This window comes from Protopterus annectens, chromosome 8.part1 (genome assembly GCF_019279795.1).
Source record: "Protopterus annectens isolate FY-2018-M chromosome 8.part1, PAN1.0, whole genome shotgun sequence".
Lineage (NCBI taxonomy): Eukaryota > Metazoa > Chordata > Ceratodontiformes > Protopteridae > Protopterus > Protopterus annectens.
The window spans coordinates 503,745,660-503,771,073 of NC_056742.1; positions in this window are offsets into that span (position 1 = coordinate 503,745,660).

Here is a 25,414-nt window from a genome sequence, read left to right on the forward strand (position 1 = left end):
TATTAAAAGCAGGTATGAACCTAGCCTTCAGCAGCATTTTACCATCACTGAGAATGGTGTTACAATACAAACAAAACATTATGGATTTCAACAGTTGACTTAGCTCCTGATATCATTCAAAGGAGATCCAATTTACATTAGCCTGGGAAGAGAGGGTTTGATAGTACTAAATGGTGTGCCACAGACAGCCTGTATCTATCTTCCTAAGACAATTGTATATTGGCCAGCATTTTGTCCACCCTCAAAGTGCCTTTTTTAGGCAATTTCAGTCTCTAAAGCCATCAAACATAACTGGATAACATAAAGATTTTGCGGCTCAGTGCTAGGCGCCTTAACTGGAAACTCCACTCCCTACAGGCTAAGGATGTATCAACATATGCTTTCTACCAGAGCCCTGGTTAAAATCCATAGGGAGCACCCCATCAGTACAAGGGGGTAAGCACTTACTACTTATTCAGGTCTACTGCACTAGAAGAGGGTACTAAGGTTGGCGTGTCTTAACATTCATTAAAGAAAGTGCCACCTCCAGACTAATTAGGATAATAACCTGAAACTCCTCTGCATACAATGTACCATTATTAAAACCCAACATCAATTAATAGCCATCTATAGGACCCCCCCTCTCTGTTCCCTCTGGCTCATACTTCGTATCTAACATAGGATCATAGGAGGTTACTAGGCTATTAGCGCTGAGGCCCTTATACCACAGCTGGAAAGACCAAAAAAGTACCTCACCAAGAGGATTACTGGTCTCAAACATATGTCCTATGCAGTCCGACTGGAAAAACTCCAGCTGTACTCAGTGGCATATCACTTACTCAGAGATGATCTCTGCCTGACTTACAAAGCCATGTCCAATTCGGAATTGATGGACATACTCCACCTAAAGAAATCCAAGTCACTGCGAGCCACTCGCTCTAGTGAGCTAAACCTCACCACGACAATAAATAGAACATGCTGGAGGGATAGATTCCTGTCACAGAGACTCCCCATGCTTTGGAACAAAATTCCTAACTACATTAGGCAGATCCCCTCACTAACACTCTTCAAGAGAAACCTTGATGAGTGGATGGGTAACAGAAAATACACCCCTGGGATCACTTCATTGGCTCTTCTTGACAGAGGATCAGTTAATTAATCAATGGGACGGCAAAAGCTAACACACCCTGGTTAGGCTTATAAATGCCCTCGGATAGATAGCCTAGTACCTACCTATGAACCTATGAACTTATAAGCCTAGCCAAGAGTTTAGCACATGTTTAGACAAATCAGCACCCAATGCCCCTGTCTAGCAGGGACACGGGTAGAATCCTGGGGGTATATTTTCTGTTTCCCATCCAGTTATCCAGGTTGTGCTTTAAAAGGGGTAATGAGGTACTCTGCTTGATGTGTGGAGGCAGTCTATTCTATAGATGAGGGAGTCTCTGGGACACAAATCTTTCCTGCCAACAAGTCCTGTTAATGTCACATACCAGGTTGAGGCCACGTCTGTGGGTTACTTGAGCAGAGCTTGTCTTGCGGATATGCAGCAGTCCCATCCAGGTGGTGTCCATGATCACCTTGTATGCCAGACAGAGCTGACCTCTGAGGAGTCTATATGAAAGTGAGTAGAGGGATAGAGTTTTTAGCCTACCTGTGTATGGTAGATGTTTTAGGCCCTGGATTCTCCTAGTGTGGAACTTCTGTGGTCTCTCCAGCTGCTGCATGTGCTTTGCGAGGTACATGCTAAAAGGAGCATTGTACTCAATAATGGACCTTATAAGGGAAGAATACTGGGATGTTATGACCTCTTCATTCCTGGATGAGATACCTTTACTTATGAGGTGGGCCATGTAGAAGGCTTTCCGCACCATGGAAGCAACATGGCGGTCAAAAGTCAGGTTGCTATCAACCTGGGTGGCCAAATCCCTCACGACTGATTGAGTGCTTTGGACATTGTTATTAATGTGATAATTTGTGACAAGACACTTTGTAATGAGTATGAATCAAGCCAAGCACCATTCTGTTGGGGGACTTCAACTATCCCTGTATAAGTTGGGAGACACATACATCCCCCTAACATGTATGCGCAGAGATTTCTAGACTTTACTACTACAAAATCCAGACCAATTAGAATGCACCTCAACTAGGGGTGACAAATTCCTGCACTTGGTCCTAACTACTATAGGGCAACTCTGATCCAAACCAATTGCAATTCTCTCTCTAATCAAATCTGACCTTAAATAAGTTATAATCACTGAAAGACTGAATCAAGAAGCATGTCCCATTAACTCAGTATGCTAAGGCTAATCTAGTTAAACTGCTTGAAGACCTGGCTATTCTTCGCCTAACTTGATCACCCCTTGCATACGTTGAAACCTTTACTGTCACATTCATTGCTCATGTATCTCACTCTGAAGTAAATGCAATACCAAATTTAAAAATTAACCCTGATTGTAGACTTAAATATAACAGGCTATATAACAGGAGAAAAAAGGTCATTGCACGTAAAATTAAATGTAACTCCTGGCACACCAACAATGATTTTCCTAACCTTAGCAGGGAACTCCACTCCCTAATCAAATCAACCAAAGCCAGATAACAAGAAAAAATAGCTACCCAGGCTAAAGACAACCACAAAGCCTTCTTTAGTTATGTGAGAAACCTCCAAAACATGCCCAGTACAAAGCAAATTGTAAACAATATCACCTAGTCACTCAGAGGACATAGCCAATCTAGTAGCGGAAACATTTAGGTCAAAGTTCACACCTTAAAAACAAATCAAGATAGCTTGCTGTAAAATCCAAACCGATTTAATGTTAGCGCTTTTGTACAAGCCCAATGCTTGAACTTCTTCAGACAAAAAAATAGACCCAAGATTAGGTACTTATATACAATTATAAATTAAACCATTAATTAATTAATTACAAAAATTATATAGATTTTTTATAATACAAAAAACATTAAAACCAACCATTAAGGATTCAAACATGATTTCACGCTATTTGAAAAAATCTTAAATATTTTTTGAATACGTGAATGGATCCACTATGTGGGATAATCATAGTTCTTTTCACCAAGAAATAAAAATGAGTTATATAACTACCTTTTCTATAGATGCCAAAGAAATAAGAAGTATTTTGAACAAGAACTGAGCACTTTTATTAGAAGATTCTAATATCAGGAAAAAAGTGGGGGATAGACCTCACATGCTTTATAGGAAGGGCATTAATCTTAAGACCTTATTGGAAAAGAAAACCTGTAATACTGGAATTAACTGGTCTATGAACAAATGTGGGAGGTGTCAGCAATGCCAACACATTAAGATGGGTAGTAGGTTCACCATAAAAGAAAAAGTATGCTATATTAATGGTAAGTTTAACTGTGACACACCTGGCGTGGTATATGTAGCCCTATGTCAGCTGTGCCCAAGTTACTATATAGGAAAAACAGAGGGAGCATTTAAACAAAGGATTTATGAACATCAGTACCATATCAGTAAGGGGACCACTACTAATGCATTGGCAAGACACATTTTGGAATATCCACTTCACAAATTTAACTATACTGTTGTTGATTGTGTGAGTAAAGACATCAGAGGAGGACCTTGGCAATTAAAACTGGAAGAGAAAAAGCTAATATGGCAAACCAAGACTAATGCATATATGTTTCCAGGTCTTAATGAATATAGCTCGATTAAATGTATTCTTAAACTGAAAGCCTTGGATAGGTGAAGACACTTCAAATAATATTTAAGATGTTTTCCAAATAGCATGGAACCAGGTTTGAATCCTTAATGGTTGGTTTTAATGTTTTTGTATTATGAAACATCTATATAATTTTTGTACTTTTTAAGGATTTGTAATGTCATATTATATGTATTTAGATTACCTTTGTAAAATATTTTTAGGTAGGGGTTATTGAATATATTGGCTCACAAATTGAACCCAGGAAATTAGTGTGTACACCTTTATCTCCTCCAAACTTCCTGACACCTGTAGAGTACCACAGGGCTACAGGGCCCTGTCCTTTGACCACTCCTCTTTGATGTTTATTTCTCATATGTCAAAATCAATTTTAAGGGCTTATGGCTCACCCAGTTCACTAATTAATGTAAACTAGGTGTCATTATTAACTCTCCAGAAGATATCAAGATCCTCCAAGAAGGCCTTTTCCATACTGATAGTTGGTGTCAGAGCTATGGACTGAAACTAAATTCCAAAAGCAATGTATAAGTACACCTCTCAAACTCTTAATTCAAGAAATCTGGACAAGGTCTAAAATAATGGGGGGACAAAGGCCCAAAAATAGGGACAGAATTTAAATACTGCACTTATAAACTTAGGAAGCTGCTAGAATAGCAGGATTTGTATTAGCATGCATTTTGTGAAGGATATGAATTCTGAAACTGAAATATACGTAATTATTTTAGTCATTATTTAGTGACTTCAGTCCTCTGTTATTTGCCAGAAAAACGCAGATTTTATGAGGAACAGAGCAAATGTCTGAGGCAAAAATCTGGACATTCTTCGAAAATCTGTACAGTTGAGAGGTATGAATTATACTTCAGCAAGCATGATGTCCACTGCAATTATTATATTGAAAACACACCCCTGAAAAATTATCTGGTAGTTAGGGACCTGGGAACCTATATAAGCAGCAAATTGTCCTTTGATCACAATGTATCCACTATTGTAAGAAATCCCTTTTTTGACTGTGCAGCCTATTAGTAAGAGTATGGCATCCTGATCCATGGATGTGATTACTCCACTGCACTTGAAACTTATTAACTGATTACTGTCGAGTGCACCTCCAGGCATTTCTGCATTACCTTCTCTGTGCCTCTAGGCATCAAATATTGCTTATTCACTGAAGACTGTGAATTATAATATTCTTTGTTCCATTATGGCTGTTACAAGGAAGAGCATCACAAGGAAATGGAAAGCATATACTTCTCCATTATTTGAAGATTTTGTGATGCTCCTAAAAAAACAAAGTAAAAGACTAAGAATTTATCCTGTTACATTCTGCAGCAATCATTGGATTAAAGTAATTTCACTTATTGATCTATATTTGGGAAACAATGTTGTTAAAAACTAAATGAACAAAAGACGTTAAGAAAATTTTGGAGCACTACATTTAGTACTTAACATCAGGCCTCTGTAAATAATGTACATAGTTCAGAGTGTTCATTTTTTAAGAACCTGTTATAATATTTATAATTTAAGTTTATTGTATCTGATTACTTGTTATCCTTTCGCTGAAAAATAAAAACTTTTTGGTTAAAAATATTGCTTATTCACATTACATTAATAATTTCAAAACCATGCTACATACAAGTTATCAGAATATGTTATCTTGAAGCATACATGATGGCAAACACAACTGTATTAATATTTGACCTCTGTCAATAAGCATTTGTTAAAATTGTAAGGTGATAACTTCATTTTTTAAATGCTCAAGCCACACCCACTGGGAGTTAAATAGTACACACTCAAAAGAGCTGTACTGAAGGAACTGAGTTAAATGAATCATTGCTATAATGCCCCTTTTTCATGTACCTGTCCAAACACGTGACACAACTTGAATGCCCACCACGTATTCCTACCAAGAAGATCCAGGGTTTAAATGATAAGAAATTAGTGACTGTCCCGAAGACTCTTTATATGCTACAGGTTGTGATTTCTGCCTTACATAGAGAACCTCAACAGATCCTATCCTTTCAGACCTACCAAACATCTGGAAGTCCAATGGTGGAATAAACAGTCACTCGAGATCCTGATCTCTTCTGTGACATGAATAAAACATTGTGAGGAATAGATATGTATCACAGAGAATACCGCTTCTTTGGAAATACCTTCCTGTTCACATAAAACAGAGCACTTCTGTTACTCTGTTAAAATGTAATTTGGTTGAATAGCTGGTAAATCATAAATCCATCCCTGGACTGGCACCCTTATCCCTTATGGAAACGTGTAACATGTCAATGTTCTTTCTTCTCTGGGTTATTCTTATAACATAACTTCAGTGTTAATAGACTAGTAAGAGACTATGAATCTATAAAACTGTACAGCAACACTACAAATCCTGGAAACAACTAAATGGCTCCCAGAAACAGCTGACTGCAATCTTCTGTTATTCTTCCTGTCATTGAAAATTCTTCCCACCCTACCCCATTCTTAAAATATATTGCAAATAAGAATTGATACTCTAAGAAACCAATAAAATTATACCCTGTCCCTACATATACCACAATTTTCCCTACACATACCTCCATTTCAGACTGTTGAAAGTTTTAGAAAAAGGATTCACCAAAATTGCCCCCTCAGACTAGAACTACCTTTTTAGAGAAGACAGAAACATGGTGACTGAATAGTCAAGATTCATACAAAAGTTGCTTGATCACCTTGAGGACACCTGCAAATGCTCATATTACCTAGACACAGCTATTCATGTTACCTGGACAAAGCTAAATCTGCTGTACTACTCCTGACAGGTAGACAATAGGTTCATAGGTTAGTACTAAGCTAACTGCCCTTGCGAGCCATTTTAAGCCTAGCCAATTATCCCTTGTGAGACTCAAACCCTGCACCTTGTGTTTATAAGGCAAACACCTTAACCATTAGGCCACCAGCAAGCACCTCTTGACAAAATATTAACTACTGTTCTATGGATTTATCTTTCTCTGTACATATGTAAACAGAGTTGTATGCATTTTATTTATTTAGTTATTTATTTATTTACTTTTGTGTCTGTATGCTTTATATATCTTAGAACTTATCCATGTTATGATAATGCGTTTGTGCAGTACAACTTCCACCTGTCAAGGCCAGTATAACCAGTACCAGCCAATGCCAGTACAACTACCACCTGGCAGGGTCAGCATAGCCAGTACCAGACAATGCCAGTACAACTGCAGTCTTTAGTCACTGCTTGTACAACTCCTTCCATGTCACAATGCCAGGACAAAACTCACCAGCTATCCCTACAAAGCAGTGCCAACACAGCAACCACTACCAGGCAGTGTCAGGGCAATGACTCCCACTGCCAAGCCTAGCTAGTTTAAACACTAGCACCATGCAGTGCTAAGAACACTGCCATAATAACTACTGCCATTATGATGTGCTGGTACAATTACCACTGCCAGAAAGTACCTGAACAACCAATCAGTGACAGGGAAACTATAGCCACATTACACTAACATAAAGTGGTACTAGTCAGTGGCAGTACAGTTACCACCAGTGGCAGAGCAAGGGTCATTGCTTTAGCAGTGTCAGTATCACATGTACCATTGAGAGTAGGGCCTATTATCAACAGAATTCCCAGTGATGTCCGTTAAACCAGTAACTGTCACAGTAGTAAATATAGACTGAAAATCACATCCGAGCCAATAGCTCAGAGAGACACAATGATATAACTCTCGTTCCTACGGTCAGCAGGAGGTTCTCATCTGACTGACTGCTGACTAAACTAGAGTGAACACCTTAAAACACAGGGTCATATACCTTTGTAGTTCCTAGTTTAACAACACAACTGTTTTCTTTCTCTGCCTGAGACTGCTGTAATATGGAGGATTCAGCAGGCACCAGCGAGGACCCCTAAGCTACGGCCTTGAGGTCATCCAAGAGTTAGTGGCAGTATTTCTGTCCATTAACACCATTAGATTAAGAAACACATGTCGACTGTTATCTGTCTGTAGCCTTCTAATAATGCTTAATTTATGTTTCCGAAAGAATTATGTACTGGTCACATCTCTCCTTTTACACCACACAAATAAACGTTCCTTACTTATTCTTCTCACACTATTTCTTTTATGGGATTAAGAAATCCTTCTAGGCTGATCCTGCCAACACAAAGTGTGCGTACATGTGGTCAGTGAGCAGATACATAATTTTCACTTGCAAGCAAATAATGGATTGAGTCCAGAGTCCATCTCAGTTGTACAGGATAAAGCATAAGGCAAGTGTTTTTTGCAAGTGCACATCACTACCTACAACAGAGTCAGACATCTCTGACAATAAATGAAATTCTCAGACTGATACCAGTGTCGTCTTTCAATCTTTGGCTTGACTTTGGTTCTTAGCTCCAAATAAAGGGGTCAGGATGAGTTCAGACAGACATTAAATCTCATTTTGACAAGCCTGGCTCTGGTCTGTCAAACTCTGGTTAGCAAAGGAGACTCTTGCCTTGATGAGAAGCTGAACAATTTTAGTAAACTATATGCGTGTCATGTATGGTTAAGGAAGATCAAAGATCTGAATCAAAATGAGAATGAACATGATGCATTGTCCTATGGCTTTTGTTCACTAATTCATAAAGAGTAAAGCAGCTGCTACCTAATGTATTGAGAATAAAGTGCATATGAAACGAGCCTTGCAATTCAACATTATATTATGCACACATTCTACTGCATGCACTCAGATTTCATGTCTGCTGTACAGTGCAATGTGAGAAATTACTGGATGGTTCACAGGAGTCAGTCTGATACACATATTTAGTTATTTATATTAATAAAATTAAGAGCAGAGTTGCTAAGGTGCTAAGCTTTATTTGAACAGTTAATACATAATTACATTTGCTAAGGTTAAAACAGAGTTGAAAGAAATAAAGTGTAGTTATTTCTAGCAATATAATTTTGCTTTTACTGAAAACGTTCAAGGTTAACTAGTTGTACAAAGTAAAATCAGCACAGAATGTGTTGCTTTCCTGACTGATTTTTGTTGGAGGAAGTGTAGTTGGAGTAGTAGGCACCATGCCGTAACACTAGTGACTAAACGTTTGAGTCCATTAACATCAATGATTGCCGTAATACAATTTTTGATGTTGCTGAGCTTTGGTGGGGGAATGGAATATTTTCTTAGCTTTAAGGTTGAATGACCCTGAAGTCAATATGTTTAAATTTGCCAGGTTTGTGGGGTGTGTTAGGGGGTTAAAAGAGGCCTGCCTCATTCAAAGCAAGTGTTTTGTTCACTTTTCACTGTTAGAGGTTATGAATGTTTATTTTGTGGTGTAAAAGAGTGTAATGTTTTTGCCCGTAAACAACTGACAGCAATTCTTTTGCATTTTTGTTATTAATGGAGTAAAACATAAAACTGAAATAAACTATTTCATGATATAGAGTCCTGCAATGCCCCAGCAATTTTGCCCAGTCTCTTCAAACATCATTACCCAAACCTAACACCTACCCTGGAACACAGGAGAAACAATACACCTCCAGTAAAAGGGGGCATTTTAAGGGAGTGGCTCAAACTGTATCCAACTAGACAGGTGGTGACATTGCTGGAAGAGGGGTACACCATGGGCTTTCGAATATCGGCAAAAGTTAGGAAGCAAGGGGATATTGTTAAAAATGTGAAGTCTGCAAAACAGCATCCAGGCATAGTTAGGGAGAAGCTAATTAAGGAATTAGAAGTGGGCAGATTTTTAGGTCCATTTCCTCGTCCACCCAGAAAAGCATTTTGAGTTTCTCCTATTGATGTATACCCCAAACGGAAGCCAGGTGAATTTCAGCTCATTCATCACCTATCTTATCCAGAAAGGAAATCTGTGAATGACTACATAAATGCTGCAGGGACTTCAGTAGACTATGCTTCATTTGATGAAGGGGGCCGTTACGGCAAAAGCTGACATAGAGTCTGCTTTTAGACTTTTACCCCTTGCTTCTCAAGACCAGGGGTGGTTAGGATTAGTTTTCAAATTTCAGTATTACATGGACAAATGCATGCCTCTGGGCTGTTCAATTGCCTGTGCCACATTTGAAAAGTTTAGCACTTTTTTTTACACTGGTTGGTGGCACCGAGGCAAGGGGAGGACAGTGTCATTCATTACTTGGATGATTTCTTATTTGTGGGGAAGAAAGACATGGGGGAATGTCAGCCAGCATTGGATACATTTAAACAGATTTGCAAGGAGTTAGGGGTGCCATTAGCAATGGATAAAACAGAGGGCCTGACAAACAGATTGTCATTTCTAGGCATAGAGACTGATACCTTGAATGGTCAGTGTAGGCTTCCTATTGACAAGGTACAAAAGTTATGTTTAGTTTTAAGTCCAGTGTTAAGTCAGAATAAGATAACCCTCAAACATTTGCAAGAGTTAGTAGGGTTGAGGAACTCTGCATGCAGAGTGATCCCTGTGGGCATTCATTTATGAGGTGCCTGACTGCCAATGGATCTGGGTGCTCGAAGCAGCACCACCAAGTTAAGGTTTCACAGGGAATGATGGAAGATTTAGGGGTGTGGGTGAGTTTTTTAGCAGATTACAATGGGGTAGGAATTTGGCAGGAGAGAGGCAATCGACCTCCACTTCAGTTGTTTACAGATGCATCAGGGGGAATTGATTTTGAGGGTTGTTTTCAATGACATTGGTTCATTGTGGCATGGCCGCATCAAGTGAAATGCAGGTTAAGCATTTCAATCGCAGAGATGGAATTTTTTCCAGTAGTGGTGGCCTTGGAAATATGGGGTGAACAGATGAAAGACAGAGTGGTTTGGCTTTGCTCTGATAACAACAGCGTAGTACATATAGTGAGCAATCAACTGGGCATAGGAGAGTGCTAGGCAGGATGATGAGATATTTTACTTTTAAGTGATTAATGTTAAATGGTCTGTTAAGACACAACATATACCAGGCGTTGATAACTCATTAGCAGATTTCCTTTCATTTGCAGTAGCCCCAGTTGTGGTTACTGGCTCCGAATGCAACACCAACCCCAGTTTGAGTGCCAGATCAATTATGAGTTTTATGGGCAGACGAGAATGGTGGTTAATGTGTAATGCCCTCAATGGAAAGGGTAAGGTATAATAAATGCTCACAGCAATTGTTGCAGGCTAGGTTATCCAGAGGCTGGGAACCAGTATGGCCAATTCCACCTCACCAAATCAGGGATTACATTTTAGTAAAGAAAGAAAGGCATTGAAGTTTGGGGAGAGCAAGGAACACATTATCAGCTTTGGATTGATTTCCTCAGTCTTTAAGTTTAAGAGACGTAGCTAATTCATTTCAGGTATGGTCAATGTTTAAAGGCTGGGAATGCAAACACCCAGGATACTAGCCAAGAGGTACCCCATAGGACCAGCAGTCTTATGCAAACTATGGCTTGCCATTTCAGATATTTGTTTTTCTTCATATTGGGTAGCATTATTTGGGGCTGCCTTTTGTGGGGGACTTAGATGGTCAGAAATTGTTCAACCAAACAAGAATAAAGGTCAATGGACAGTCTTTCCCTTAGCACATGTACATGTGCTCAGGGATAACATTTGGGTTTATGTGGCTAAATCCAAATGGATCAAGAGGGGAAATGTCAGTGGGTAAGAGTACTTACCACAAAGAGTTTGGAATGAAACTTGACTAAAGTGGTGGTGGAGTATTGCAACTACAGGGTATGTTGGAGGGTCCATTCTTTTGTCATCAACAAGTTGATCCTCTTACACAGTATTAGGTGAGAGCAGTTTTAAAGGAGGCAGTTAAGTCATGTGGTTTAGACACAGATAGGTATAGATTACATTATTTTTGGATAGGAACAGCCTCATACGCACATGAAATGGGGGCTTCATAGGCTGACATTAAAAGGCTGAGTAGGAGGAAGTACAATGCTTATGAAAGCTATGTAAGGTGTAAATGACTTTAACTCTTATTTTTTGTGTTTCAGCCCAGATATCATGGGACTCAAAATACATTTGGATAGTTGGTCATTCTTTTATTTGGAGTCTCCATCACTGGGTCTGGGGCAGATAGGTCTCATCCTTCCAAAGAGGAAAGCGAGTTTCTTATGAGGCATTCTGGTTTGGGGCATCAGGAATGCAGTGGCATCAACTTAGAGCACTATTACAACAAGCAGCAAGAAGTGGTAAACCCCCTTCAGCCATTGTGTTGCATTTATGGGGTAATGATATTTGTCAGCATCTAATCAAAGAACTAATTGGTTTGATGGTACAAGATGTAAATGAGATGCATGAATGCTGGCCTGTTGGTCAGAAGTAGTACAGAGAAGAATGTGGAGGTGGGCTAAGTCCATTAAAGCTGTGGAAAGAATGAGATGGAGAATAAATAATGCCACGGATAAGTTGTTAAAGGACTTTAACGGGTTGTACATTCCTCACACTGGCATTCCGGTTTGGTGGCCAGACATGTACGATAGGGATGGCATTAATTTATCTGAAGATGGTTTGCAGATTTTTTATAAGGAATTGCAAGGAGGTTTTGCACTGAAGGGCCTCCACTTAGAATAGATGAGATGTACTTCGAGGAAGGGAGAAAAGGTAAGGAAGGCCAAGATAAGTAGGTGGGGGTCTCAGGACTCTTTAGCTAGACCTTCCACAAGCTAGACACCGCCAAGGGATTGTTGCCAGGGGTCTTATCAGCCCAGCAATGGCTCCTTGGAAGATTGTAAGTGGCCCAGAGGAATTGTGAAGAACTAAGAAAAGTTGTTATGATGTGGGTAGGATGAATCAGAAGGGCCAGATATCGACACTGCTGTCTGTTGTCTTGCAGGTTTAGGGCAATGCTATGAAATAGATAAATGGCCTCCTTGACATTCCTGTCTTGTGCACATCTCAAACTAATTGTCTTCTATTAGGAAAGGTTATTGGCACTCTTTGGTAATAAACACATGGCTGCAGCCATTTAACCTATCCGAGGTCTCTGTGTTTTTTATTAAATATGTAACTTTGTTGTATCCTTGTTTATTAAACATGCAACCTTGACACAGATATGATGACACTGATGCAAAGGATTTCAGTGCTCTGAGTTGGTTTTATGAATGTGGCTCAATGGCAATGATACGGAATTATTAAAGAAACATTATGTGCAAAATGTGTCGAATTGTTTATATAAGTGGTACAGGAGTTGACATTCCATGTGCTTCAATGGTCAAGGTAAGGTATTTGTTAAAGCAGGGATAATGCCTTGCTATTTTTAGTAAAGGCCAATCTCGGACAAATGGCACTTGTGTTTTTGCTTCTTTAACTGACAGGTCACCACATGCTCCTTATAGTTGATCTTATTGCCTAATAGCTGTTTCAAGGAATTTCAAAGGCAGTATAATTTCAATCTATCTTAATGACCACAGAATACTTTGCTTATGTAGTTTGTTAGCAAATTCTTTTAGTTGCTTCTCCTACCTCCTCAGTTTTTATTTTAATTTAGCAGTAGTCTGCTATGTCCAGAGTGTTAAAACCTTCCTCATTTCCATCATGTTATTTGAGCTACATATTGAGGTAAAAGTTCATGTGCATGACGGTGCATATTATTATTAAAAATCACAAAAAGTAGTGGGCCCAGCATTGACCCTTGAGGTACTCTAAGGATTGTTTCACTGGGAAGAGTGCTTTATGAGGCAACATCTTGGGCATGATTTGTAAAAATAAATCTTGAATTAGTGTAGCATGATTTGCTTATATTCCAACTGCATTGTTCTGGAAATAATTAGAACTTGATTTATGAAGTCCAAAGCTTTGGAGTAGCCAAAGAAGATGAATACTAGTTTAAGCATTTAAGCCCTTTGTCGTATCAGGTTGTTACATAGTTGGCTACCTTGATCATTTGTGTTTGAGTGTCGTAACTCTGTCAGAACCGATGTTGGTTGTCCATCCGAGCTTTTTCTATTGATGTGGTTAGAGAACAGTACAGAAATAACTTGCCTGACTTTATGAACTATTCCCAGAATCCTAATAGATTTATATTTTTTTACTTTGTGAACCTCACCTCACCCAAATAACACAATTAGTTTTGCATGCTTCCAGAGAGTAAAGGATGTTCACAATGGACATTAGTTGAAGGCTCTGCCTTAAGACTTCTAACTCTGACAACATCTTACCAAAGTTTCACCATGTTATATCATGAAAGGTTGAAATTCATGACAAATGGGTTTTATGGTGGAATAACTCATGTTCTTGGTAAACTGTTGTCTGAGTTCTAGCAGCTGCATAACAATCCAGTGGGTAGCTGAGGAAATGTCCTAGTAATGTTCTGAAAGCTCTTGTAGTGCATACCTTAACAGGCCTCACATAGACACTACAGCCTGCTTCAAGCCCCTTCAGAGTCGAACACAGCCTGATCACAAGATGACAGTGCAAAGTTGTGCAGACATTTTATATGGTATTTAATATGTTCTTTTTTGATTGTGTCATATGATGCTGAAATGTAAAATTGAATTTCAGTGTTCACAGACAAAATCCATGGATGATGAGTCCTATGCAGTGTTGAATACACCAGTCCTTTCACATGTAAGTACAGAGCCTTTCGTTTTAGCATCAATAGTAAGTATTTTTATTTTACTTTTGTTTAGGGGGTTCTCTGGTTTTAATCAAAAAACACTTTTTAGTGAAGGCTCGGGGAGAAAAGCTGCAACATATTACAAACATTTGTAAACACACAATCAGTAATATACATGAATAGACATTAAATAATAACCTGAACAATTAACCATACATTTGGAAACAAAATTACATTCTTGTAAAAATAGAGACAAATATTACAGTATAAAAGATATTTATGCAGTTAACAAGTGTTTAACTTTGACTGTTTGAAGAGGTATATTATTTATTTATTTTGTTTATTTGACATTTGGTAACCAGGAAAGTCCAAGTGGGTACAGAACACCCATTTTCAGCAGAGGTCTGGGGAGAAAAGCTGCACACAAAGAATGACAAAGAATGTAAAATACAAGTCCTTAACAGTGAGAAGGAAGAGAAAACTTACCTACAGATTATTAAAAAAATACAAAGTTGGATGCTGGAATTGTACAAGCAGTAAAAAGGCACACTGTTAGATGCAAGACATGAAAACAGTGAAAAAAATTACTGAGGCAAAAACTTATATATATTATAAAATACATATCTGGATGTGGGATTTTACAAGTAGTACAACAAGTGAGAGACAGGGTATTACTGGTACAACAAAGAAATTGAACAACTTAATATTCCAGAAGAGGTGACTACCGAGGAAAAGATTGATTGGTGGAGGGGGAGGAGCAGAAAGAGAGAAAAGAAATGTGATGGTAGTAAGTTCTTGGTTGAGGGGTTGCATGAGCAATAGGAGACTTTAATGGGTATTAGTGGGTTTGTCAGAAAAATAATCGAGCATGTGATTAGTATGTCAGATGCTGAGGTGGTTTTCCAACTGTTTGTAATTTTCTCTGTTCTGGCACTGGGTCTGGATTGACCCCCACAACTAACTGGATGTTCTACATGACAGTCTCTTTGTAGAGTTAGACAATATGTCAGGACTGGAAACTGACATATATCCTTCATTTGCCACATCAGCTCAGTTAAAGACTTCACCTGTACTCTCTATCCAATACTGGTCTTAGTTTCATCTGTTTAGAATGCCTCCTACAGGACATTTCTGGATTGATTCCTGGCTTTCATTTACCCACTATGATATCTGGAAGTCAGTTTGGACCTACGCCAGTGTGGTATCTTGGAGATCTTCATTGAAATATTTATTATAATATTATACAGCTTCAAAGTCATTACTGCCACTCCACCCCCGTCTCCTCATTCCGTGACATTAATAAAATGTGCTGACATCCATCCCAACCCAGGTCCTATGCCCACCATTCACACTGCAAACAATACTCTAAACAAATGTTTCAAGTCACTAAACATAACTACCGTCAATCTTCAAAGTATCTGCAACAAAGCTGTTGATCTACAGGCTTGGTTCACTGAAAACTATACTAATATTCCTGCCATCACTGAGACCTGAGACCTGGGTGAAACCAAACATAAATAACACAGAAACCTACTCCCAAGTTACTCCAGCTGAAGAACAGATAGATGAAATAAAAAAGGAGGTGGCGGCGGCGCTATCCTTTTCCCAATACTTTTAACATATACCCATACTCCGGGCAAATTCCTCTAGTTTCAAACACAGAAGTCCTGGTCTCCTTTATAAAATTAATCAATTATAAAAAAACTGTGTATCATTGTCCTTTACATTCGCAATGGTAATAATATACCTATCCTAGAAAATATACTTTCCTGGGCCTCCCATGCAAAACGAAACAATAATACTTGATGATGTAAACATTAACTGGTCAAACAGCTCAAATGCTCCAGCCTCCAACATAAACCTGTTTAACTTTACCCAACTCATTACCTCCCCCACCAGATACCATAACAGAACTAACAAAGGCTCAGTACTAGACTGGATCCTAGTCTCCAACCCATCCAAAATCACATCTGCTGGGATAGCTCCAAATTCACTAAGTGATCACCTTCTCACCCATGTAACTCGTTCTACTCGTCCTTTAATAAGAAACTATCATTCTAAACATAGGATCATAGGATCATAAGATCATGGGATTATAGGATCATAGGATCATGGGATCATGGGATCATAAGATCCTAGGATCATAGGATCATGGGTTCATAGGTTCATAGGATCATGGGATCATGGGATCATAGGATCTTGCGATCATAGGATCTATGATTGTAGGATCATGGGATCATAGAATCACAGGATCCTAGGATCATAGGAACATAGGCTCATAGGATCATAGGAAGTTACTAAGCTATTGGCCCTGAGGCCCTTATAAGCCTAGGCAAGACTTAACCCATGCATAGACAAATCAGCACCCGATGCCCCTGTCCAGCAGGGACACGGGTGGAATTCCAGGGATGTATTTTCTATTTCTCATCCAGTTATCCAGGTTGCACTTAAAAGGGGTAATCTGCTTGACATGGAGAGGGACTCCGTTCCATAGATGGGGGAGTCTTTGGGACACATATCTGTCCTGCCAACAAGTCCTATTGCTGTCACAGACCAGGAGCTTGACTTGCGGATATATAGCAGTCCCATCAAGGCAGGGTCTGAGATCACACTGTATGCCAGACAGAGGTCACCTCTGAGGAGTCTGTATGAAACAGAACAGAGGGATAGGGCTTTTAGCCTATCTGTGTATGGTAGATTTTTGAGGTCCTGGATTCTCCTGGTGAGGAACTACTGTGACCTTTCCAGTTGCTGCATGTGCTTTATGAGGTACATGCTGATATTGTACTCAATAATAGGCCTTATAAGGGAAGAATACAGGGATGTTATGACCTTCTTATCCCTGGATGAGATACCTTTGCTTAAAAGGAGGGCCACATAGAAAGCGTTTCATACAATGGAAGCAACATGGTGGACAAAAGTTAGGTTGTTATCAATCTGGGTGCCCAAATCCATCACGACTGACTGCATGCTTAGGACGTTGTTATTAATGGGAAAATTTGTGGGGACATCACTCTCCCCAAACGGGATGATGATGCATTTTTTTGTATGCAGCTTGAGGCCATATTTCTGGCACCAGTCATTTGTTTGGGTGAGACCATCTTGGAGGATGTCCACATCACTAGGGGAATTGATGACATCTCCCAGCTTGCAGTTGTCTGCAAACTTGGCCAGCCATAGCACACTGGTTCTGCACCTCAGAAAAGACCAAACTCTGGGGTATACCACTCGATATGGGTCTACTGCTTGAGGTGGCTTCCCCTATTTTGTCTAGTGAGTTCTATTAGTGAGCCAGTTAGCTACCCACCTGGTAACATACAGATTAATTCCTAGTTGAGAAACTTTATCTATTATGTCTGAGTGGGGAGTAGTTTTGAAGGCTTTGGCCAGGTCAAAGTAGGTGATGTGCACTGTCTTCCCCTCATCCGTGGCTTTGGTGAATGTCTCAAAAAAGTCGACCAAATTTAATAGACATGACTTCCCCTTGATGAAGCCAAACTGTGTGGGATCGAGTGTTTGGAGGTTGCCGATGTCCTTGTTAATGAGGTCCATGATAATCCATTCCATGGTCTTGTAGATCAGGCTAGTTTGGTTGATGGTTGTATAATTTCCCAGGTCAGTGGATGCTCCACCTTTGTGTAAAGGGACGAGAGTGGTTGCTTTCCACTCAGCTGGAACAAAGCCAGTACTCAGGCTTTGATTGAATAGTGTGCCTAATGGTGCTGCAAGTTCCTGCCTGAGGGATGCAGCCTGAGATGTTATCAGGTCCCATGGAAGCAGTATTTTTTGCCTTTGAGAGAGCAGTGATGACCTGATCCCTAGATATAAGGGGAAGGGGGGGTACTGGGAATGTCCTGATTTACTGATGGGGTGGGGGGGGCAGAGGGGTGAAATTTTCACTGAATCTGTCAACGGCAAGTTTGCTATTTCTATAGCATTTGTATATGTGGTGTCCTTAACTACCACTTCTGAACAGATCTGGGTGCTACGTTTGAGATTATGGACATATGTGAAGAAGGCCTTATGATTGTCTCTAGTAGATTTGGCTAATTTGGACTCGAAGTTTGCTTTGGAGGATTTCACTAGTGCTCTTATTTGCTTGTTTAGGCTAAGGAGAGATTGCTTCCAATTGAGCACCTGCTCCTTCTTGGTCCTGGACAGCATTTTATTTCTTTTGTTATAGTTTATTTATTGCAGATGTTCATCAGACAGGTTTACTCTTCCTTGCGGATGATGATTAAGTCCTGTCAGGTATTCCTGACTCCATGTATCTATATAAATGTCTGTATAGTAATTTGGTATAGTTTTTGGATACTGGTGCCAGTTCATAGAGCGGGAAAGGGGGCTGTGAAGCTGTTTACACCATCCCTTAGGAGGCTGTAATCAGTTTTGGAGAAGTTTTTTTGTTTGACCCTAGCTAGAGCAGGGTTGGGGGAGATGGTGACTTTGAACATGACTGCTTTGTGGTCGGATCTTACAAGGGAGGATGATACTGCAGGGATGCTGCAGTGGTTACTCATGTTGGTTAATACCAAGTCCAAGATATTATCACCTCTTGTGGGGGTATTGACAAGCTGTTCCAAAGCATCTGCATTGACAAAATCAATCACTTCACAGACATGTGAGAAACCTATGAAAGTTTAATGTGCAGAACTTCAGCCTTATCCTTAAAAGTGTTTAACTGAAATACCTAAAATATTACCCTTCATGATGCTCATCAAGATTCAGTTTATCACACATCTCAGCACATCGCCATATAAACAGGGTAAAGGCTACTCATGCACCCTGCTTAACCAAAGCAACTAAGGAACTACTGACATCAGGGACAACGTTCAGAAAAAATGGCATCAATTTAATAATAACACAGACCTACTAAAACACAAACAATTGTGCAACCAAGTAAAAAACTTTAACTAGAGACAAGAAAAAACATTACCTCAAGTTACAAAATAGCCATAAAAATAATCCCAAACAATTCTGGCCCTCTATTTCTAACCTTCTAAACCCACATACAGAAGGTAACCCCTGCCCAATCCCTGACAAATCTCCAGATCAAATTACTTCTCTCTTTAATGGTTACTTCACAGACACCATAACACAAATCACTGAGAGTCTCTCAAAACCAATTCTCATTTCAATTACACATGCCCAGTCTGCCCCTCTCCAAAATATCCCACACACATTCCAGAACTACAGATAAAACTCATCAAACCAAACTCTTAACATAAAATCAGTATCAGCCTCCCCTAACCTACTTTCAAACATTAAAACTACCACCACCTTCCCTGAGTTCACACTCAATACTGTCTATACAGCAACTATAAAAGCTTAAACTTACCTCTAATGCAGCAGAGAATGTGCCCTCAGATTACCTAAAACTTGCTGTTGAAAGCATATTTTATTCCATCAGCATAATCATTAGTAGATCTGTCCAAGAATCATATGCTCCCACCCTCTGGAAAAAAGCACACATACTTCCTCTACATAAAGGGGGTAACTCAATATTTCCAATTTCTGCCCTATCACTATATTATCTCCCATCTCTAAACTTCTTGAAAAATGTGTGCACATACAACTCTTAGACTTCCTCATCAAAAATAACTTCCTCTCTCAGAGCCAGCATGGTTTTAAACCTGACCAAAGTATCTCTACTGCCCTGATCTCATTGATGGATATAGTCAACAAAGCATGTTACTCTGGTAAAATTGTCTCCACTCTATTGCTGGGCTTATCCAAAAACTTTGATATTATCTACAATCTCTCCTTCTTTCACAACTTTCAAATATTAGTCTTTCAACTCTATCTCTTAGCTGGCTTAAAAGCTATTTATCCAACAGCCAACAGGACGTAAAAGGGAAACAATCTATCTCACCTTACATGCACAGTCCAACAGGTGTCCCTCAAGGATCTACATTAGGTTCATAGGTTCATAGGTTCATAGGTTCATACTAGGCTATCTGACCTGGGGCAATTACAAGCCTAGCCCGATTTTGTTTGGCTTACGCCACCCCTTGATTTGAGTATACTTTGCCCTTTTTAAAGTTTAGTTTACTGTGCCTCTGTCTAATAGTGACACGGAAGTAATCCCCGGGACAAACCTATGATCCCCCATCCACTCATCAAGATTCTTCTTGAAGAGATTCAGTGAGGTGCTCTGCCTAACATGAATTGGAATTCTATTCCAGAGCGAAGGGAGCCTCTGGGTTATGAATCTGTCCCTCCAGCAAGTTCTATTTATTTCTGTGCTGAGGTTCAAGTCCCTTGAGCATGTGGCTCTAAGGGATTTAGATTTACTGAGGTGGAGCATGTCCATTAATTCTGGATTGGACATAGATTTATATGTCAGGCATAGATCACCTCGAAGTAGGCGGTATGCAACTGAGTAGAGCTGGAGTTTTTTTAACCGAGCAGCATATGGCATCTGCTTGAGTCCCTTGATCCTCTTGGTGAGGTACTTTTGGGGTCTTTCTAATTGCTGCAGGTGTCGGGTAAGGTACATCCCAAAAGTGGCATTATATTCTATGATAGGCCTGATGAGGGATGAATAAAGGGGCATGATTACCTCTCCATTAGGGCCTCTTCTTTTTAACATTTTTATCAATAACCTTCGCTCCTCATTCCAGCTAGGGTCTCTTGTGCAGTACGCAGAAGACTCCATTATTATCTGTTCTGCTATCAACCCTAAACAATTGGAACTCATCACCCAAGCAGCATTCACCTCCATTCAGACTTGGATCTGTAAAAATCACCTCTTTTTAAACCACAGTAAAACCAACCTGATACTTTTCACTCCAAAGAAAAATACTGCATTCAGCAAACCTCTGTTTAACATACAATCCTTGAACCACACAAAAATAGAATTAGTTTCCCATACTAAATTGCTAGGGCTCATAATTGATGAAAACTTAAAATTTGACCTTCACATTCAAAGTAACATCAGCAAAATTCACAAAAAGCTAGAGCTATTATACTGGCACAATATGTTCCTGTCTCCATCTACGAAGCCAATCCTTGCCTTCACCTTCCTTCTTCTTTCCCGTATTTACGGAGCCCTATTACTTACCGTCCTTCAATCTTTACTAAAAAATATCTATAACAAAATAGCCAAATTTCCAACTAATAATGCTAGAAACAGTCCAAAACCAAGAAAACAACTAAAACAAAGAAAAAAAGAGAAAAAAACTTGGTGGCACTACTTGAGAGCAAGGACGAGCTGAGTGAAATAACCAAAACACTAAAGATTTAATGCTTTTGTTCCCATTTATTTACACATATGGAACTTCATCAGAAAATAAACCTTTTCATTACAAAGCATGTTTATATCCTTTTCTCCACTAGCACAGTACATCTAATTAAATAATTAACTAATTAATTAACTAGATCAGTTAACTGAATAGTTCAATTAAATGAGTGCTCCATTTACATAAATAAATAGTTGAATAACTGACTAGTTAACAAATAGTGCTGCTAAAAGTGAGAATGTTTTTAAATAGAATGTGAAAATGTCAAAATATAAGAATATATATGAATAACACACATTGCACACTCACAAACAGAATTGTCACAGCATATTGCTCTAAATACATTTAGACACATTAATGCTCAGTCTAAGCACCATATAAACCACTTTGAAACAGTTTAAGGTATGAAATATATAAATATTATATATGAATGAAAAGTATATATAATAAAAATAAATGTAGTTTTTGGAGGGCACAGACGTTCCAGAATTGACAAGAGAGTGCTAATCTCCAGGAGATATAGATGGAGAAATGTTCCACAGGACTGCAAATCCACTACACTTGTGCTGGCCATAAGGCAACTCCCAAACCTTCCAGTAATGCAGAAGAGGTTAGAAAACATCTCATGAAAAGGGTAAAGAGGGCACATACAACTTTATGGAAGTCAGAGCATGCCCCAATGTGCAGAAAATGTCTGACAACAGGAAGAAGTGAAAAACTGAATCATAACTTTAATCAAAAATGTTTGACATGATGGTCAAATACTGGCAATCCAAAATAAAGGCTTTACTTTTGTTCCATTTTTAAAACAGATATTGCTTGTCTGCTTACTAGTCTTAAACTTTATATGAGGCAACTTAATTTAAAAATGTATTTTGGTAACAGTTCTGTTTGTAATACAGGTTGCCACATAAGAAGAAAAAGTACCTTTATTCCCTTTTCACACCCACTTATTTCTAACTTTGAATGTGTCGGTGAAGGTAAACTTAGAAATGTATTGAGGAAAGGGTCTTTTTATGTTGATAACTTGTTACCTGAAGAGAGACTTGGTTTAAAACAACTCACCTCTAATCAGGACATCAGGATTATGAAGCCCAACAATTGAGGGGGGTGTTGTTCCCATGAATTATTGGAATTATTCATACAAGATGTTTGACATTTTGAATGACTGTGCTATTTAAGAGTATGAAAAAATACGATCCGTGTAGCTTATAAGAAGACAGACTATGTGTTGTTTGATGCTTTTTGACAAGGGCAGATTGATCAGACAGATTTGTAATATTTTGACTGTCACAAAACCTTACACACTTATGTTTTTTGGTATTGCAAAAATCCATAAAAATGAGTATGACCCACCTGTGAGACCAAATACAGCAGCAAAAGGATCAAAGACTGAGCCTTTAGCAGCATATATCGATATTCACTGTAATACAAAACAAACCCTACATCCTACGTGATTCTTGGCATTTGTTAGACTCCCTTAGTGGTTTATGTTTTGAAGAATATATTTCTTTGACTATAGATGTCATCAATTTATTTAGTCATGCCCCATATTGCTAGTTTATAATTGTTTCTGGGTGCTTTAAGTAGTGATAGAATGTCAAACAGTAAAGTAAACCTTTTAGTGGAATTGATGGAGTTGGTTGTATACAACAATTTTATGTACTTTGATGGAGAAATTTGTTGACAGATTTTGGGGGTCGCAATGGGGGGGCAAGGTGTACACCCATTTATGTGAATTTAGATCTTGTAAGTGGGAGAAAACGTATGTATTTTTATTCGCTTTCAGAGAACACAATTTATCTTATTTTAGATTTTTATATGATATATTGCTCCTTTGGAAGGGTGACAAACGTGACATCCTGAAATTCATTGATTATTTGCACAGTACATCTTTTTTAAGGTTCACATTTAAATTGGACCATATATCTGTTGATTATTTGGATATATTCCTTTACACAAATGATAGCACTGGTCTGCTGGAGTCAAATATATTTTGAAAGAAAGCATACTCCAACTCCTTTTTGTGTTGATAGCTGTTACCCCTTTTCCCATAAAGAAGAGTGTGGTAAAGGGGCAGATGGTTTGGATAACTAGGTTTATTAGTGACAATGAAAAATTTATACTGGAGATGGGGAACTTAATAGAAATGTTTAAAGTTAGGGAGTATCTGACTAACTTACTAAATAAACTGAGGAAAGGAGCCATTAAAAATAGACAGACCAGGTTTGCACCTATTTTAATGGTAGATCATCAACCTGCAGTAAATGTTAATGATCAGACTATTGTTTCTGAACATGACAGAATGGGTGCAATGGTGATTAAATTCAATCGTGATACTCTCAATATAGTGGCATCAATTAAAATGTATTATAATATACATTTTAGCCCTGAAATTAAGGAAATATTGGGGGCAGTCTCCCAAACAGTTTACAGCTTAGGTTACAATCTGAAAAACTTGTTGGAATACTCAAACAGTTTTAGTTAAAATCTATCAAATTCACTTATATTCAAATGTGGGGCTTGTAAGTTTTGCAAATTCATCAATGATGGTCCTTATGTTATCGTCATTAATTATTGCTGTACGATTGCTTGCCCAGGGCGATGTAATTGTAATGTGAAAAAAGTGTTCCACCTGACCTAATCATATAATCCCAGGGAGTGGAGAATGGAGTTTTTTTGACATAACGTTTGTATATTTTAATGACTAAATTGAAGAAGGAAATAGGTTAGAGTTAGATCAAACTCCATATCTTTTCTTGGTTAAGGATAAGTAGGATATTACTTCTAAACAAGGATGTGACATCTGGAAGCTAAATATCCTCCAAACACTGATAAATTTCATGATTATTCACATCATAGATATGAAATTTCCCTTCTGGAGATTTTATTTCATGCTGCATGTACTCGATTTCAATGAACAGTTTAAGTTTTCTGTTTGTTCCTTTCTGTAGTTTGGTAATTTGGCTATCATAAGATGAGGTTGAGATCCACTGAAGTTCTTGCCCCTATATATATTCCTCAAAGATCAGACCTATTATCAAGTACAATGTTTTTGTTTTTTGGGATGCATCTCTCTAGGCATATCAAGCAAGTGAAAGACCCTAGATCATAGGTTTATCCATAAATCAAACAGTCCAGCTGACAGTACAAACATTAGCCTAAACTTGCTTCAACAAATAAACAAAACACAGTGGGGAGACAGATTTGTCACAACACTTAGCCCTTCCCTGTAGATAACATTCACTCCAAATTAAGCATTGCAACAAACTTTCTTCCCTTAAAAAGGACTTAGACAACTGGACAAAGGAAATAAGGTCTAAAGGTGGGGACGGGTAAAAGGCATAAATGACCAGTGGGCCCAGATACCTTGTATTTTCCATGAGTATGTGGTCCCATTCACTGAGTTCCTAATCCTTATCAGACTAAGTCTAACCACTACAACAATTTTAGACGTTGTGAAAAAGAAAATGCTTAAGGTTGACTATACCAGATCGTATACACAACTGTTACAAGACCTCTGTATACTAATTCTCATTATAGTACATACAGGGATTTCTTCACACTGTAGGGCTCAAGCCATGCGCTGCTCACCTCAACTGCATTCATTGAATTCAGATCCTGACAGTGCCATGGTTTATTTAACACTCAGATCCATTATCCCGTAGATATGTGTGAGATAAATGGGGGGGGGGGACTTGACTGTGAGTTCCCTTAAAGGCATTTTCATCCCAAAACCTGTCTGTGAGGAATATGACATTGCAGCACTTTTTTACTCACCAGAAACTTGCCACAAGCCTGTTTTATTGCTTAAATGAAAAATCAGAGTCAAAACAATTATTGCATTTTTATAATTTCTTGATAACATAAAGAAAAGGGTTATTATTTACTTACTGGGAAGTCAAGATACACTGTTAAGGATTTTTGGTGAAACCTGTGCGCACACTTCCATGTTTGTGGTATAAAATTTGATTCTGAAT